The sequence below is a fragment of the Enhydra lutris genome, unplaced genomic scaffold, assembly GCF_002288905.1.
Source record: "Enhydra lutris kenyoni isolate GAN:26980312 unplaced genomic scaffold, ASM228890v2 scaffoldscaffold24, whole genome shotgun sequence".
NCBI lineage: Eukaryota > Metazoa > Chordata > Mammalia > Carnivora > Mustelidae > Enhydra > Enhydra lutris.
Window position 1 is genome coordinate 27,132,031 of NW_019154108.1, and position 18,396 is coordinate 27,150,426.

The following is an 18,396-nucleotide window of genomic DNA, read 5'->3' on the forward strand; positions in this document are numbered from 1 at the left end:
AGAGAAAGTTTCCCTGTAGCAGGCCTCCTTCTCGAGCCACAACCCAGAGGAACCCTTGCCCTGGGGCCCTAGGCCAGGCTGCTCAGTGGATTGGCAGGGTTAGAGTCTGGGGCTTGGAGACAGGCTAAGGGCGGGCCGGGCTGGAGTGAGGTGTTTGTGTGTTGCCATGGTAACAGTAGGACGTTGGCAGGCGCCAGATCTGGGCCACCTTGATTGGATTCTTTGTCTGAGCCAGCTGTGCTTTCTCGAGCTGCTGGAATGCCTTTATTCCCAGCCTCACTACATTTAACCATCCTGCTCTCCGGGCAGATGCCAAGCCTAATCACACCTTCCTTGGAGCCTTGCCGGGATCTCTCGTGGAACTGACAGCTTCCTCCTTGCTGCTGCTTCCATAACCACTCATTTGCCTTTCCCTGTGGATTTTAACTCGTCCTGCTTCGTGATTCTTCTTCTATGCTCCTCTGTTTCCCCAACAAGAAGTAAATTCCTGAAGTCCACGGTCTACATCTTTAGTTCAGCTTGGAATTCCTTACCCAGGTAGTTAGCAGGTTTCTGCTTCTTAGGAGGCAGCATTGTCTGGAAAAGCCTAGAAAGGGAGAAGGTCCTCGTGCACAGGGTAGCTACCGGACATACGTGCGGTGAATTCAATCTGCTGCTCTACTCTGGAGAGTGGAGATGGCAGGTCTTGGTCCCTTCAGCCCCAATTGTGTCAACAACGCAGGCTTGGGGAAGGAAAGAGAGAGCTAGCAAGGGGAGTCGCTCCCTCTAGGAAAAAGCAGGGGGCGCCTTTTGCAGTAATCACAGAGATGTACATTGAGAGTGCTACACACATGCATCCTCTCTCCTCCGTCAGCCTGGCAACCAGAAATCGCCAGGTGAAATGTACAAGTCATGTACACCAAAGTGTGTCAGAAAGACATCTAACCAGGGCTTTTCAAGAACACGGTGGTAGGTCATAACATTCAATATGGCACCCTGTGAGGTCAAGTGCAATCTCCATTTGAGCCCACCGATCACTGCTGTCATCTTGTTTCTTGGCACTGATAGCCCAGCTGGACATTCAGAAATAGCCAGTCACCCAAAGAGGCCTGCAGAGCCTGCCGATACTCTAGAATGTCCAAAGCATCTGGCACGTAAGCACTCTGAGCTCCCGTTGAAACCCTGTTCCGGACCCAGATTATCGAAAATCCAGTTGGTGGATTTTCTTCCGAGTATCTTCTTCCTTCTGACCACAGTGCTGTGTGTGAACCCAGAAACCAGCATGGCAGAGAGGAACGTGCACTGGATATTTGGGGGAAGAAGAATGACCAACCACATCATCCTTGATCATCTCTATGAGACCTTGGGTGTTTAATCCAGTGAGTCTGTTTTCTCACCTATAAAAATGTCCATTCATTAATTCGGCAAATATTTCCCAAGAGCAAACATGTCCCAGATGCCACAATAGAAATAGATTCTGTCTAGAAAGGAAGACAGATGATAAAATCTACCATTAGCCAAAAACAGGTATGGGCTATGGTTAGCAGTATGAGGACAGTTAGGGGTGCTGGGCAGGGGGCTCTCACCTTCATGAGGTCATGGAAGGCTTTCCAAGGGTAACCATATTTTTCTGAGACTCCAGTGAATAGAAGCCCAGAGATTTGGTGGTAGTGGCTGAAGTGGGATTGGAGGAGCACTGGGGGTTCTAGAGGGAGAAGCTTTTTGAGGTCCCAAAGCAAGAGAGGGACCACAGAGCTCAGGGAGTCAGAAAGTAAACTGAAAAGATGACACGTCACCATCGTTTGCCCCGCTCTCATGGCTTCATAGGACTTAGTGCAGTGCGGACAACATCACCCTCGGAAACCAGAAGACTGCAACCCTGTCTGCCCTTGGCCGCTAACCAGCTTTGCAATTTTCAACAGATTTTGAACAAATTTCTGCTCCTTGGTTCATTCATCTGTGAAATAGGGCAAGAAATTCCTCCTCTCCTTACATTACTGTAGGTTGAGTAAAGAAATGTTTGCAGAAGCCCTTAAGAAATTAAAACGAATTCTAAGTGCAAGGTCTTTGATAGGACTTCCCCCAGTCATAAATAAACACAAGCCCATCGGGGCATCAGTTCTCAGACTCGAGAAGCGAGCGCTTAGGGTTTTATCCCCACCACCCACATTCCCAAGGGATCACGAGATAAATTGTAGTTTCTTTCCGATGGGTTTGGTGATATTTCATTTCAGTTCATAATCAGATTTTGTGCAAGGAAAGTAGGCCATTAATAAAACTTTGTTTTTAATTGTAATGTTGGTGATTACTGAGCCTGGCTGGAAAGGGCAGACGGCCCGTGAGCCCAGGAGTGGGGGCTGACTCCTGCACCGTCCCTGACTCCGGCCACCGCATACTTTGGATGACCAGAGGGTTTGGGGTAAGAGTCCAGGGCCTCTGAAACCCTGATTCTGTCGTGTCTCCCCAACTTTCAAGGCCTCCCTGGCACCCGTGACAGCGAAATTGTGTTCAGCTTCAAAGCCCTGCAGTTCCCCCAACCCTGCCTGAACCACCTCATTTCCCCGCTCTTCCTCAGGGGGTTTCTGTGTGTGCGGGCCTCTCACCTGTACCCTTGCTCCCCCTCCCGGCCAGCTCACCCCAACTTCCCTTTCCCCACCCAACCAACCGACCTCCCTGTGACGAGGATAGCCCGTCCTCGCAGGACGCAGGAGTCAGAACAGCCTCCCACCCCAGGGTGCAGGGGACCTCCCACTTTTGACCCAAGCCAGCATTGATCCCTCTCCCTCCTAATGGTGTGCACACTTTGGCATTTTCTGATATTTACTTTAGCCTCTAACTGCCTTTATTATATTTGAAAATTAAAACTTGGAAGAGCATTTTCAGTTTATAAAAGAACTATGCATATTATTGTTTGACTTTCAGAGCGAGGCTGGGGGACAGGAAGTCAGTGTGGTTATTACCTTCCCAACTGCAAAGGGGGGGTGCTCACGGTTGGGGGGTGGTGTGCAGGGACCTGCACGGTCTCTGTTCCCTGACCTCTCCCAGGGTTGGGACCTCCATACACCTCTGTGCTCCTCCAGCCCTGAGTGGATCACATAGTAGTTTCTTAACTAACGTTTCGTGAAATGAAATCCACATGCAACTTCAGGAAGAGTAATTCAAATGGCAGATTTTATTGATGGAAATAGTTGCCATAAGTTCTGCCGGCGTCTTCAGATACAAAGAACGAGACGCCTACAACATTGCTGGTCTTATGGTGACCCTGTCAACAACCCAAGGAAGACTCACACACATTCCATCCAAACCTCTCCCCCCACCCCACCCCCGGGTCAATCCAAGGGCAGGCACAGATGCAGGTAGCACTCCCTCTGCTCCCACCAAGCAGCCGGGGCCCCAAGGCCTCCTGGCAAAGGATGGAATGTGCTTGTCAGAACTTGCTTAGCGGGGAGGACATGCTCGGCTAGCCCTTGAAAACCAGGGGTCATTTGGGCAAAAAGGAGATCCAGGTTGCCCAGCACCTCTGCACAGCCAGGTGGGGTAGGGGTGGGGGTGGGGTCCGTCCATCCAGACTGGGGTGGAGACAGGAAGACCTCCCAGCATGGGAGCCAATGTCCCAAGAATTTCAGGCCACTTTGACAACCTGGAAGAATTGAGGCGTGGCCTTTTTTTTGCCGTGTCCTAGCATCTGCCTGGAATGATACTGATTATGGCTCTGGGTATCTGTACAGCTCCTAACAGCCTGGGAGTGAGCTCACGTACACTGTCCATTTTGACCCAAGGACTCTGTGAGGCAGCTCACTATGACTTATTTGTTTCCTCAGGAGGTATGTCTGTGTGATGGGACCTTCAGAGGAATGAGACAAAGGCACTCTCCCAGCCCTATCCCCAGTGTCCTTCCATCCAGGCAACACGTCTTAGCACTTTCTTGAGTATTTGTCCAGATTTTCCCCATTTGAGAGATGGAGAAACTGAGGCCCAAAGCGACTAAATAACCTTCCCAAGGATGCACACTAAGTCGCAAGTGAGAGTTTGAGCTGACTTCTCCCACAGTCTCTGATATTCCCCTTCAGTCACGGCTCTCGGTCTGTCTTTTAGCCAAGAATTCAGCTCCGATGAAAACCTACAGGAGCATAAACAAATAAAACCAGACCAAAGCCAGAATTGGAGCCCCAGAGGCTCTCTCCTGAAGGGCAGAACTGCCTCCCCTATGAGGACCCTACAAGGACGCCTCCTCCCTGTGTGACTGCTGTAAGCCAGTCCCCAACCCTGGGACACCGGCCCCCCTTCTTACCAGCAGAGGCACGGCCACACCTTCAGACCCTTTGCTCTATCAAACTGTTTCCATACAATGTCCTACTTCTTCAAGACCCTGATACTGAGTTGGTCTGAGTTTTTAAAATAAATAAATAAATAATTATTCTGGGCTGCTTATGGGAGATAAAACCAAAAGGCTGGTGTGGAGCCTGCCAACAGCCCAGCCCTGGGGCCACCCATGGAGAGCTTGGAGCCAAGGTCTGAGCTCCCCAGCCTCGCCCACCCTCCCTGCACTCCCAGACGCCCCTTGTGCTTTCTAGAGGGTCTTCCATAAAGCTCTGAGGTCTCCAGGCAAGGATGGAGCAGAGGTGGTGGAGGGGGAGGAGTGGGGGTTGAGGGAAGGGTGTGTGTGTGTGTGTGTGTGTGTGTGTGTGTAGTGCTGTCTACCCACACCCCCCTTCCCAGGACAAGCCCCAGCCTAAGCAGTTTCTTACACCCTTACTCCCAAATCACATATTTGCAGTACCTATAAGAAGGGCATTTCAGGGGCCAAGGGGAACACATTCGGGGCACGATGCAGAGGATTATGGGTGCGGCGAAGCCACGGTCAGTTCCACAATTTCTCCGTAACAGGAGTTTAGGAAGAACAAGCTCTTTGCAGGAAGGCCCTTAAGCCTCATTTGATGAGACTGACTGAGACAATGTATCAAAGGAACAGGGCGCTGTCCCTAGACTGACTTGTATGTCCTCCACATTCACCGACCATTATTTACCAAAACTGTTAAAAAAAAAAGAAAAGAAAAACCACAAAACTCTCCATATGACATTAGGGATGCAGATGGAAACCCATGCAGACAGGGAGTGAGGGTCCATGGTCCTGGAGCGCACACTCCTCCTCGCACGCACCCCCACCCCCCAACCCGGCTGGAGCCTGGTGCCCAAAGCCTGGAGAGTCAGAGATATCCCACACTGTGCATTCCGCAGGGGTGAGTTATGCCTGGAATGAGAGTATTTCTGCTTCCTCCCTCTATGATTCGGCCTTTATGTTTTCAGCCTTAATCTAATGGCAAGGTAGCTTTTCGCCTGTCATTGCCCTGAAATTTAGTGAACATCAAAGAAAAGGAGGAGATGGAAAAGAAAGGAAAATCACATCGGTATTGCTTTTCAGTGGCATAATTGTATATCTGTGCCGCCCCATTGGTTTTCAACTATTTCAGCCTGTAAACTTCTCTTCCACCACCACTGAGAAAAATCAATCAGTCAGTCACTGGGCCATGGCTGCGAAATGTGAAAACGAGCAGTTCTCTAATATTAAGGAGAATTACGCGACTTCCAGTGTAAGGCCTATTTTTTAATGACCACCGGTGCGGGAGACCCCGAGTCACACAAGCGCTTGATTGTCTTCTTGCTTTTCCAGAAAACGCTCTTTCTCTCTGAGAGGAGGTGACGTTTGCGGACTTAAGTGTGCGTCCTGTGGGGTTAGCCACAGAGCGCTCCCTTTATTTGGGGACCGGGGAAGGCACCACCCCTCCCCACCGCCTCCCTACTTAAAGATGACCTCAGACCCCAAGCTCACACTTTCCAAAAATAAAACGGCACCGGGCGCTTCACCACACCCGCAAAATCTGGCTCCGAAATGTTTGACCAAATAGTTTGGAAAAGGGAAAATGAGAGCTGTTGTAAGCCAGGTAATTCACGGTAACCATGGCTACAGGGTTTATTAGCACTAATACCAGGATGTGGTTGATCAGATATAGATGGCAGCAAACACGAATGTGAGTGGTGTCAGTGTGTGCGCCCAGAAATTCTCCAAACTGGAAACCGAGCCCCTAATGACTGTGATTCATAGAGGATAGGGTGGGGGATTCGGGAGTTCGGAGGGTGGAGGGTCCCATCCGTCAGAGAAGCTCGGGGTTCTAATTTTAGCTTTAATTTGGTTTTCCAGCACAGTCCTCTAACTCTACTACCTTGCATTTCGGTCACAATTTTCCCTTCTGGGTGATCTTTCGTGACTTGCCGTTCTTCACAACAATCTTGAGAGATATCTGGGGCAGCGAATGGCCTCCTTTCTCAGACCAGGAGAGGGCTCAGCCAGCTTGCCGGGTTTGCCCAAGGTCAGAGGGTTGGAGGACAACCAAGCAGGGACTGGAACTGGATCCTCTGACTCTAAACTCCATATTCTCTGTGCTGCACCCCTCTGCTAGCTTTTTGTATTGTGTTCGGGACATTTTGATCCTCGTTCATCTGTCTTGCAGACATCCCAGATCCTTACTATGTATCTGATCAGCCAAAGATCAAGATTCTGGAGGTGGCTGGCGAGTTTGGCTTGCCTTTTGATTTTTGTCCTCATTTCTCCTTTTCAAGCCCCTCAGAAGGAGGGCCTTGCTCTCCCCAACATACATTACAGCGCAAAGAATAGGGAACTCAGTCCCTTACTGCCCAGGGCGTTTGTAATCCATGGGCTGCGGGCTTTCAGTGTCTCCAGGTACAAGGTAGGGGACGGGACCGGGTGAGCCTGGCAGGATGGGGACAGGGTGTGGGATGAGGGTTAAGGAGGGAATGCAGGCCCTTCTAAAGCCCCAGCAGACTGCGAGTTGGTGGCCAAATTTGGGGGCTAGCTAAAAATTAATAATTTTACATGAAGTTAGAGGAGGGAAAAAAATAATGTAGTAAAATAAAATAAATAAAAGTGCCTATGGGTTGGAAATAGCTCTTGGACTGTCAGTGGTCAGTCACAGGGATTTTCTGGGATTTTCTGGGATTTCTGGGATTTTCTGGGATCTGTGACTTCTGGGATTTTCTGCCTCTGGGTTCCTGACACCTGCTGTCATATGTGATACTGTATTTCTTTTCTTACGTTTGTGGTCCTATTAAAACATCAGCTCCTTGAGGTCACAGAAGACACCTTCATCAGTCAAGAGGGTATCCCTAGGATGTGGCTCTCAGATGTTTGGTGGGTGACGGACGCAGTCAACACCCACATCGTCTGAGAAGAGAGGGTCTGGAGATGGAGCACAGTTTCCTGAGCATGGCAGCTGGGTAACAAGCATAGGGGTCACCGCAGGATCCTCCAACTCTGATCAGACGGCGGTCAAACCTCTTCTGACGTTAGTAGCTCTGCAGCGTCGGGCAAATTACTTAACTCCAATGGACTCAGTTTCCTCCTCTGTGTAACGGGGATAAAAAAGACCCACCTCCTGAGCTGTTGATCCAGGCCACGTCTGTGAAGCCTTAACGCCACGCACAGAGCTGGGGCACTTAGAATGCAACAGATGGTGACTTTTTGATTCGGCAGATTATTCCCTGTGTCTGTGAAAGGTAATAAGACATTTTGCCAACCTTCTGTTTTGAGGCTTTGCCTCCTGAAGTATCTGTGTCAAAAGAGGCCAGTCAAAGAAAACAAGTGAGCATTCTAGCTGAACGGGGAAGAGAAAGTGGATTGTAGCAGACAAAACAAGGTACCCCTAAGAAACTAGATCCTGGAGGTCAGAAGGGCTGAAAGAGGGAGACGCAGCTGGAAAGGAGCAGAGCTTAAGTTAGCAAGAAAACAGGAGGAAGGCAAACACGTCTGCCCTGATTCCTCAGGAGTTGGCTAACTCACTTCTTAAACCAGTTCAGGGAAAAACTGATCAAAATCTGATTAAAACACGGATACCTGGGTGGCTCGGTCGGTTAAGGGTCTGCCTTCGGCGCAAGTCATGATCTCAGGTCCTGGGATCAAGCCCTGAGTTGGGCTCCTTGCCCAGTGAGGAGTCTGGTTCTCCCTCTGCCTCTGCCCTTCCCCCTTCTCATGCTCTTTCTCTCTCTGTCTCTCTTTCTCTTTCAAATAAATAAAATCTTGAAGGTCCCCACTGTGTGAAATACACTTAGGTCAGATGCTTGGCACACGGTCTTTCTTTTTGCCCCTAGCGATGCATTCATTCGCCCCCCCCCACAAGTCGTTGCATTCATTCAGCCACCCCACAAGTACTTCTTGTCGACCCGCCTTAGACCGGGCACTGTACCAGGTACTGAGGAGAAAACAATGAGGTACAGTGGATAAAAACGCCTAACCCTCTGAGAAATGTGCTAATATCTCTGTTTACAGAAGAAAAATTCTAAACTCAGAATGTTTAAGTGAACGTTGCCCAGACTCCCCACCAGTGTGAGCAGAGGAGGCAGAGTTCTTTACTGGACGTTTTCTAGTTAGGGGTAGGAACATCAGGAAATTTCCATATGATCTCAAGGACGTGAACAGGAGGAATTTGTTCACCTGCTAACAGGTTGCAGAGGTGATATTCAGAGCACTGTTGGAATTTTCAGAGAATCAGAGAGACAGCATGTCTAATTCTAAGGGGTGACTGAAAAAGGTTAATCATGAGTGTACAGCACGGACCCTTTGGAGACAGTGTAATTAGGGATGAGAAGAGACAAAAAAAAGGAACGAGAAGGAGCAAAGGGGAAGAAAGGGGATAGCGATTCCAGGCTTTCCATCACAGAAAGCCAGAGAAAGCCCAAATGGAAACCTTTTTAAACTCTTTTCTTTGTTCTTAAATTATTTTCTAATTATTTCCTTGGGATCATCTTCGAGTAGAGCGAAGATGTCTTCTACCTCCCCTGTATTTCCTGGCATAGCTTAATTAATACTTGATTGATTGAAAGATTGACTCACTTGAACCTGGAGTGAAATGGAGCTTTTTAATTTTCTTTTCTGCTGAACCTGAAATAGAGCATATAGTAATTGGGAAAAGATCCCTTGTTATCAGAAAGTTCCAGCTACAATGAGCTCTTTATAACTGAGCAAAAGGAAGGTAGGTGATAATGTGGGAGTTGATAAAGCACACCCCCTACTCCCTACTGCTTTCAATGATATGGAATTTTCTTGATCATTATTTCCACCTGAAATGAGTGAGTTGGCTGGAGGATGTGGCTGGACCGTGGGCTAAATGACAGGTCATTGTCATCAAAGTCCGGCCACAGATGTGACTGATGGTCACATTTCTATGCTCTTCCTGGCCCCAGCTCTCTCTCCCTAATGACCTTAGCTGACTGATCCACATTTTTTCGAGACGTCTTTTCCTTCGGGACCCTCGGGTTAGGTGGCGTGACTTCCTTCATTGATCCAACTACAATGCAGACTCTGGACATCCAAATGGAATGACAGGTCAGGGCTGTGTTCTCATGGAGCTCAACTCCCATGCAGGAAGACAGTCAATACATGTGCAAACTGAAGTTACCGGAATATTCTGTTCGAGTGGGAAATGTAAGGGTGGAAAACACTACAAAGGTTAAGACAGGATGATGTGGGAGAGGTGGACTGGAGGCTGGGCTTCTTAGTCAAAAATGCCTCCTGGTGAGGTTCCATTTAGGTGGAAATGCATCTGAGCTGAGCCCTGACTGTTATGAAGTGGTCAGTCACGTGAAGATCTGAGAGTCAGCGTACCAAAGAGGCGCAGAAGGTCCCAAGGGGGTGGGCAGTCCTGAAGTCAGATGCGTCCAGGACACAGTGAGTAAGAAAGGGGAGCAAGATGAGATTAGATGAAGGAGACACTTGTGGGATCTGGGAAGGGTTTGGACTTCACTCTACAGGTCTCAGGAAGCCATGGGGGGAGTGGCGGGGCATAGAGGGGTGGGGATGGGGACAACATTGCCTAGCTTGGGCCGGGAGAACGGCCCATGGAGAGGGAAACAGAGAAGCAGGTACTGGTGGGGAAGGTGTCTTGGTAATCCGGGTGAGAGATGATGGTGACCTAGCCTTGGAATGGAGAGGCATGAATGGATTGGGGGTTTATTTTGGAGACAGAGCTGATAGGACCTGCTGATGAGGTGGGGATGGGGTTGAAGCAAAAGGGACCTCCTAATTTCCTGGGGCTTCCATAGCCAAACACAAGCTGGGTGGCCTGAAGAGCCAAAATGGATCTGTCTCCCATTGTTCTGGAGGTCAGGAATCTGAAACCAAGGTCAGGTGCTTCTGAAGGCCATGAAGGAAGGATCTGTTCCGGGCCTCTCTCCTTGGCTTGTAAAAGGCCATCCTCTCCCTCTGTCCCATGGTCTTCCCTCTGTGCATGTCTATCTCAACGTCCAAACCTCCCTTTCTATGAAAGACATTGGTCATACTAGATTACGGGCCCTCTTCGCTCCAGCATGATCTCATCTTAACTAATCACACCTGCAACAACACTGTGTCCAAGTAAGGTCACATTCTGAGGTACTGGGGGCTAGGACTTCAACATAAAAATGTGGGGGAAGTGAGACCATTCCACCCTTAACTGGGAGAACCGAGTGTACAGTCAGTCTTCTGCTTGGTCTGAGACTGAAAGAAACCATCCCTTCATCAGCTATGAATTAGCACCTGTTGGGGGACAGGCATTGAACGAGGGTGTCACATTGAACAGAGGAGTACGAATCACTGGCATGTAGGATCTTGCAGCTGAGGGCGAGAGAAACAAGTCAGCAAGTCCTGTGTATATTAATGTATGGAGAGAAAATATTCATATAGATGACTTTTTGTACTTTTCTGTATTCTTATCATTTTTCAGAGAAAACACATCATTGTAATACAGTAAGATAAGGACTGTGGGAGGTTAGTGGCCCCGTGAGAGCTCAGAAGAGAAAGAAAACGATGTGGGGCAGCTTAGGTGTGGGGGGGCGCTGAGAGTCCCAGAAGACCTCCCAGAGGAGGATGAGGGACTTGGTTCTCCTGTGCATGGGCCGAGGGAAGAAGGTGAGAAGATGTTCCAGGCAGATGGAATGGTGTGTGTCACTGCATGACAAAGGAAGAGAGCAGGAACGTTCTAGAGAATTCTGGAAGATGTGGTCATAAGGGTGGTGGTGGGAGATGAGGCTGGGATGATAGGAGGGACCAGCTCATGAGGGATTTGTCCTCTTTGCTAAGGAGCTGTGATTATCAGGTAAGAGAGGAAGAGCTGAAGAGAGGCTGAGTGGGGGCACGTGACCACTTGCAGACTTCAGAAAGGTGAATTATAGGAAGGAGGAACCAGGAGCCAGTCTGAGGGCTTGGACAGATATGATCACAATGGGGACAAAGAAAGGGGCCTCTGTACTTCCCAGACCCCTTTCTTTGCCTCTCCGACCGCTCTCTGCCCTCTGTACTCACAGCCAGAGCTGCCCAGCTTAAACCACGCTTCACCTTGGACTCCTGGACCCAGGCTCACAGGCTCCCAGGCCCTGGCCACCTCCTCTCCTAGGGTCAGCCTATCTCTTTCTCCCTTCAGAGACTTTCCCTGCTGTCCTGACCCCTGGAAGGCCCTCTGCAGACAGCTGGATCCCCGCCTTTCCTCAGACCTCCGTTCAAAGTCATGTCCACACGGGCCAACCAGTTAATTCCTTAGAGCACTAACAACACAGCTCGGTTTATTTGTTTGTGCCCTTGTTTGTTATCTACCTTCACCCCGTAAGTAGTTTGACCACATCTGTGTCATGCCTGACTGGGTCTGTAGTGTCTAGGACAGGAACAATGCATGCTAGGAGCTCACTAATCCACTGGCAGAAGGAAAGAAAGAGCGAGGAGAGGAAGGACAGTGTAGTGTGGGGGTGAGGAAAGAGGCTCGTGTCCTGCTCTGCCCAGGGGAGGGAGGGCAAATAGACTGTATCCAAGTCCTCATAATGCTGCTTCTGACAGACCCCTGTATGTATTTTAATTCTGAAATGGTTGCTTTGAAAAAGAATGATAGGGGTGCCTGGGTGGCTCGGTGGGTTAAAGCCTCTGCCTTCAGCTCAGGTCATGAACCCAGGGTCCTGAAATCGAGCCCCGCATCAGGCTCTCTGCTCAGCAGGGAGCCTGCTTCCTCCTCTCTCTCTCTCTCTCTCTCTCTCTCTCTCTTCTGCCTGCCTCTCTGCCTACTTGTGATCTCTGCCTGCCAAATAAATAAATAAAATCTTTAAAAAAAAAAAAGAAAAAGAATGATAAGTGGAACAATTTAGAAAGAATCTTCTTACTATAAGAAAACTAGAGAAGGAGGGGTGGAGAAAACGCTTTTTAAAGGAGATCCATATAGTCAAAGTCATGACTTCAGAACCATCCCAGTTCTAAAAAGACAAACAAAATCATTATGAGCTCAGGAGCTGAGGGATGTTCCTTCGGACCAGCCTGTTTGTTTGGAGTCAGATGATAAGGGCTCACAGGAAGGGCCAGGCTCAGCTCTGAGAAGCTCTACTTCTACCGTCTACTGACTCATTTAGTTTTCACAACTGCCAACTATTATCAAGTCCATTCAACAGATGAGAAAACTGAGACCCAGGGAGAGAGGGGAAGTGACCTGCCCCGTGTGATACAATCAGTGAGTAGCAGAGCCGGGATTCCAACACAGGGCATTTGGTCCCAGAGCCAGCACTTGGAAGCACTTGGCTAAACCCCTTTCAGGTCAGAGGAGCAAACTCTCTAGGAGAGTTGTTGGCCTCATTGTGTGTGTGTTTTAATCTCTACCAACACTACCTCTTTGCTGCTTGTGTAAGTCAAGGATGGGCTAACTGCTTTAGTAAATAATCCTCAGAATCGGTGGCTTTACCCACAAAAGGCTTATTTCTCAGTCACTCCTGTTCACTGTGGTCTAAAGGGGCATCCTGCTGGCAGTCGTTCACAAACACCTTCTTCTCGGCCAACCCCGGGGGCCTTGAAGTTCTCTGCCGGGTCCTCATCGTCTGGCCAGCCAGGGAGGGTGGGCGAACCTAGAGAATCTTGGGACAGATTTCAGGAGCCAGACCCACGTTCCTGTGGCCAGAACTCAGTCTCGTGGCCCTACAAAGATTTAAGGGGACTGACAAGGACAGTCTAGCCTATGCCCGTGATGAAGTTAAGGTGGGCATCTTGCCAAGAGCTGCCTCAGTGTTTTATTTTTAAAGACTTTCATAAGGGAGACCTTGGCAAGACGAGGTGCTGGGAGTCAGAAGACATTGGTTCTGGCCCTGACCCCACCAATGGTCAGCTGTGTGACCTCCAGCAATCACAGCCTCTTTTGGTCCCAGATTCCTTATCAATAAAGTGAGGGTACCCACCGAAAGGACCCATATCTGATTCTTCCCATTCAGAACGTCTCTAGATAAAGCATGGTTTTCTTATTTTTAATAATCACAGTGCCTTAGTCGTTTTTATATTGATGACCTCTGTGTGCCTTTGTTCAAAATTGCAACCATAATTATAACATTGATTCAGAGGGGAAAACCTATCTATTTTCCTCTAATCCTCAATATCTAGTTACACACCATAAATGTATACACTGGAGGGGGGAGAAAGCTTCCAACTTTGCATTGGAACTAGTTACTTGAAACAATTAATTACACCAGGGAAAATACAGGTATCTATTTCCTCATGCCTGGAACCACATTTAAGTTGTAAACACAGTTCTCCACAAGCAGATTAATGCTGTGATCTCACCTTTTTTGTACAAAACAGTACTTACATCTATTAGAGGGTATCTGAGCATGGCAGGTTAGCAAGCTGAGAACCGTCAAGAAAATATATATCCAGAATGGCAGAGTTAATGACTGTTGAATGAGAGTCCTCTCCGTGCCCCCACTTCCAGAGCGCCCTGGTTTCTGAAGTACCTGGCATTATGGTCACTGCAGGGATTTTCCAAAGACCACAGGGGCAAGGTTTGAGCAGACGGGGTTGGAGAAGCCTGGGGCTGAACAAGATATTCCGAACCTCCAGGAGAAATGGCAGGAAGTCAGGTAGAGGCTGATGAGATTCTTATCTTAGGAAAAATAAAATATGCCAGACTCGGAGACCTGACCGGGGACCAGGGTTGGAAGAGGAAGAGGGGAGCACAGCCAGGGACATGTCCTCATGGCCCTCTGCCCGAGAGCTCGCCCACCACACCCATTGGAGAACACCCGAGTCAGGCCACTTGTCCCACCCTCCATGCCCACCCTCATCCCTGCTGCCATTTTCCGTGAATAACTGTAACCCTGCCTCCCACTCTTAGCCCCACCAACCTGACCTCCCTCACCTCCATGACACTGTTCTTTACAGAACACGGATCGATTCTGTCCCCTCATTGCTGAAGCCCTATGGCTCCTACAGGACACACCAGCCATTAACATGGCTTACAAGCCCTGTGGGGGTGGGGCCGCCTGCCCCATGGGCCTCATGTCACCCCCTGTCACCCCCATTCACTGCCACTGCATTCAGCCACACTGTCCTTCACATCCTTTTCAGAAGAAGCAGTGGGTCCCACCGTTCATCTGAGAAAAAGCACAAAACACATATTTCCCTGTGTTTCTAGAATTTGGAGGGACACTTCATAACGTATTAACCACTGAACTCATTGTTTCCGGTTTAGAGGCATTTCACTGAAAAGGTGAGCACTGAAGAAAAACCTAGCATACCTACCTAGCATGTTGCCTGAAAATGCTTTAGATATGTTTATTCTGTGTTTTGAGACTTCTCAGACACCCTATGTCTTTGTCTTTGTACTGACCACGTTTTTCTAATTCAGATCTCAGTGAGGCCGTCCCCACTCAGAGCCCACCCCTACCACCATGGTGGGCACTACTCAATCACTCAGTAACATCACGGGCTTCTCCTCTGGTCACGCTTTCCATATTATACTTTCACACGTGTCTGTGGGATTCTCTGATGAGTCTTCTTCCCACACTAGACTTGGAGCACCAAAAAGGACTGGGATCTGGTCTGCTTGTTTCTGGATACCCAGGACCTGACACAGTTCCTAGCCTCTCAGAGGTGCTCCATAAGGAGTCATTGAAGGAAGGACTGAACAGACACCTGTCCTGATTAGAATTTCCTTTTCATTTCTTTCCTGTGACTCTTCTCCAGGCCAAGCTGCTTACTCATTCCCCTAGGCTGTTCTCATGTCCCTTCACACAGAGTCTAGAATTACAGCCACAGACCCTCAGACCAGCCATAAGCAGCAAGGTTACCCATGAAGTTCTTTTCATTTAAATGGGCTGGGGGGCCCATGATTCTTGGGTGGTGAGGATTGGCCTTGGAGGTAAGGGAGGGGGAAAAGAAAGCTCAAGGCTAGAATTAGTCCATTGTCATCTGGAGATAACCCACTGTTTCTTCGATTGTTTTATAGTATTTTGCACTTTACAAAATGCATTAACTATATTGAGCTCTTTAAATCCTCACAGCATCATTAAGAGGAAACTCATTAACTTCATTTCGGAGCTGAGGTTCGGTAACTCACCAAGGTTACACAGATCGGCCCAAGGCTCAAACTCAGGTCTTCCGGCTCTGGGATCATTATGACCAATCAACACCTTATGTACAGACAGATTGAAGCCTCTTGGAAGAAAGAGTGAACGAATGACTCTCTTCCCAGAGAGATACTACAGAGGATGTAAAGATGAGTCATTTCTGGTTATACGGAAACTGAACGTATTGTCTCTCCTCCCCTCTGTCCTCCCACCCGCCCCCCATAACAATGACGAACCAATCAATTTGGTTGGCTCCTATTTTTGGTTTTGGAGGAAGAGACTAATTAATTTCAAACAGTGTCAGCAATACTTGAGATCCAGCAAAACAATGGGGTCTCCCAGAGAGCTTTCCCAAGGCCCAAAGTGTGGCTCCTTTTGCAAAACAGTCTGTGGAAGTTCTAACTTTTAATTCATACCACCAAGGAGATATTTGATTGTTTCCTGGAAATGCTCACAATGTGAGACTCATAAATACTAATGAAACGGTATAGATTAGCAGAGCTCAGCGAGTAACCTGGGGGGCCTGAAAGAGAATTCTTAGATTAAAAAAATATAAAGAATACCTTCCTAATTGAATTTTCCCCAGACTGGGCTCCCAAATGTTAATGAATGCTCTCCTTGGCTAGATGGAGAGTAGACTCAGATGAGTACCTTCAGGAATCCAAAAGTGAATTATCGACTTAGCTTTCGCTTGAAAAGAAATCTATTTACTCAAAGGCTATTTTGGGGTGCCATGGGATAGACGAGTTTGAGACAAAGGTTGGGAGGGGTAGGAGAGCCTGGGACACTGAGTTAAACACGTAATTCAAATGCACACTTCTATTTTGGCCAACTAAGCAACCTGAATTGAAATTTGCTTATTATATTTGTATTTTACAGCATGATCCCTCGATAGTAATAATAACGCTCCTGGAAGAGGCTCTGTGTCCTTGTCCCTCATCACTGAATCCTAGCACCTGACACAGGGCGTGGCACATATTAGGTGCTTAATAACTGTTAGTTTAATGCATGAAGAGCTCTCTTGCTACATTTTCCAGAGCTGTTCTCACCCCTGTTCTCTCTTCTTGAAGGACATCCTCCTATTACAAAGCCCCCAGATAAATACACACCCTATAGAGACCCTCTCTACCCTGGCCACAGCCTATAGTCCTCCTCTCTCCCACCCTGAGCCCCAGGCTCACCAGGCACCCTACTCTCCTGCCATGTTCTAGAAGTTTCTCTGCCTAGAATCTGTGCCCATTCTTTTACCCATGTTTCTCTGCCAAGATTATGCTCCTCTTTCCAGGTCCTCCTCAGATGGCTTTACCTTCATGAAAACTGCCTTGATATTCTCCAAAGGCTCAAAACCCTTCCTCTCTCTCCCTGGCCAGACCCAAAAGTGGGCCCCTGATGCGTGTTTTCTCCTTGCAGGGACCGGTGTGGTATCTGGCAAGAAGAATTTGTCCACGAATGTGGTGGTAGTGGTGTCTAATCGGAGTCATAGAAATGCAGTCCAAGGAGACTTTGGTCCCGGGAACGTATACGTGCAGATCAAATTAGGGAGAAGTACCCAGAGCATTCCCTCAACAGGGCAGGACCATCCTTCCAGATGCGCCAGAAAACTCTGGGGCCAAACGAGGACTGGAGTAAAAGCTAAGGTGATGGCAAAGCAGGAAGGAAAAGCTAGAGAGACAAGTGGGTGGGAAGGAGCAAGGCAGCAGAGTGGCCTTGATGGCGGGTTCAAGGAGGTCCAAGGGTGTTTTCTCAACACAGAGGCTGTGGGCTTGAAGGTGTGTGGGCAGATCCGTGGCCTCTGATGTTCCCAGGGCCTCCGAGGGGCTCGGCAGAGCCTTGGGCAAGGGGATGTGACTTCTCAAACTCAACATATGACAAAGAAGAGCGTTCTAAGTTCAGGCAGTCAGAGGCTTCCTATAAACCTTCACCTGAGCAGGTCTGGATCTTTATTGTGTGTCTCTTCATGCCTTTGTGAAGTAGGTAACAATACAAGTAAATCACTCTGCGGCCTTTTTCCACAACGCACTGGGATAAACATCGAAGTGAATCCAGGGCCACACATCGTAAGAGTCTCTAAATCCTGGGCTACTTGCCAAAATTGGTTAATTCCACACAAAGGAGTAGGCTGCTCAGAGCAACTCCTGTGAGAGGATCACCCCTCAGGGACCTGGAATCAAGTTTTCCGGAATCTGTAAGGCCAGCTCTGCCAGGCACTCGCCGTGTGACCTGTGCCTTGCGGGCTCACCTATAAGATGAGGGAAATAACTGTACCTGCTTCATTAGGTTGTGATGAAATGAATGGAGTCAGTTGGTGGGAAGTGCCTAGAACGGTGACAGGCATCTCAGGGCCATCCCATGGCGCTACTTCATTTTCATGGACCAGATGGCACAGGAGTAGGTACCAATGTATACAATTGAATAATTTGTATACATAACGCCCTAAGGGTGTGAGTCCACGTGCCAGCAGACTAGGACCGAGTTCAGATGGACTTTGGAAGAACACATGGGTACACGGGACACATATCGAGTGCTATCCAAGGAATCAGACATCTGAGGACAACCCCCCAAGGATAACCCCCTACCCAGGAGGGGCTACTCATCTGTGTCCCTGTGCAGCACAACAGAAGGAAGCCTGGACTTCATGCTGACTGTGAACCCAGGTCCCCCAGCCCTTTTCTCCATAGACAATGCACCATCCTGTTGCTCTCTTTAAAAATATAATTCATATGGAAATGATTGGAAAAGTATCAAGTGAAATACAAATATAAAGTAATATCATCGTCCTGAACTCTGAGTGTTCATTGCATCTCTGTGTGGCCTTAGACGTGTTGTCTCCCCCATACGGGGCTCAGATTCTTAATCTTTAAGTGAGAGCATTGGTTGGGATGATCCGTAAGGTCTCCAGCCTGAAAATTGATGAGTCTTTGATCTTTGGGTATCAGACCATGTCTGTACCGGAAGGTCTCGTGAATTTCCTTGAAACATGCTGCCCTCCCAAGTCTTTAGATGTGG

General features: G+C 48.6%; 1 protein-coding gene across 1 annotated transcript in view; it reads left to right on the forward strand.

Moving 5' to 3' along the window:
- The window catches only part of LOC111150745 (KIAA0040 ortholog), a 33,861-nt gene that overhangs the window by 11,239 nt on the left and 4,226 nt on the right, over positions 1-18,396 (forward strand). The window lies entirely within an intron of this gene.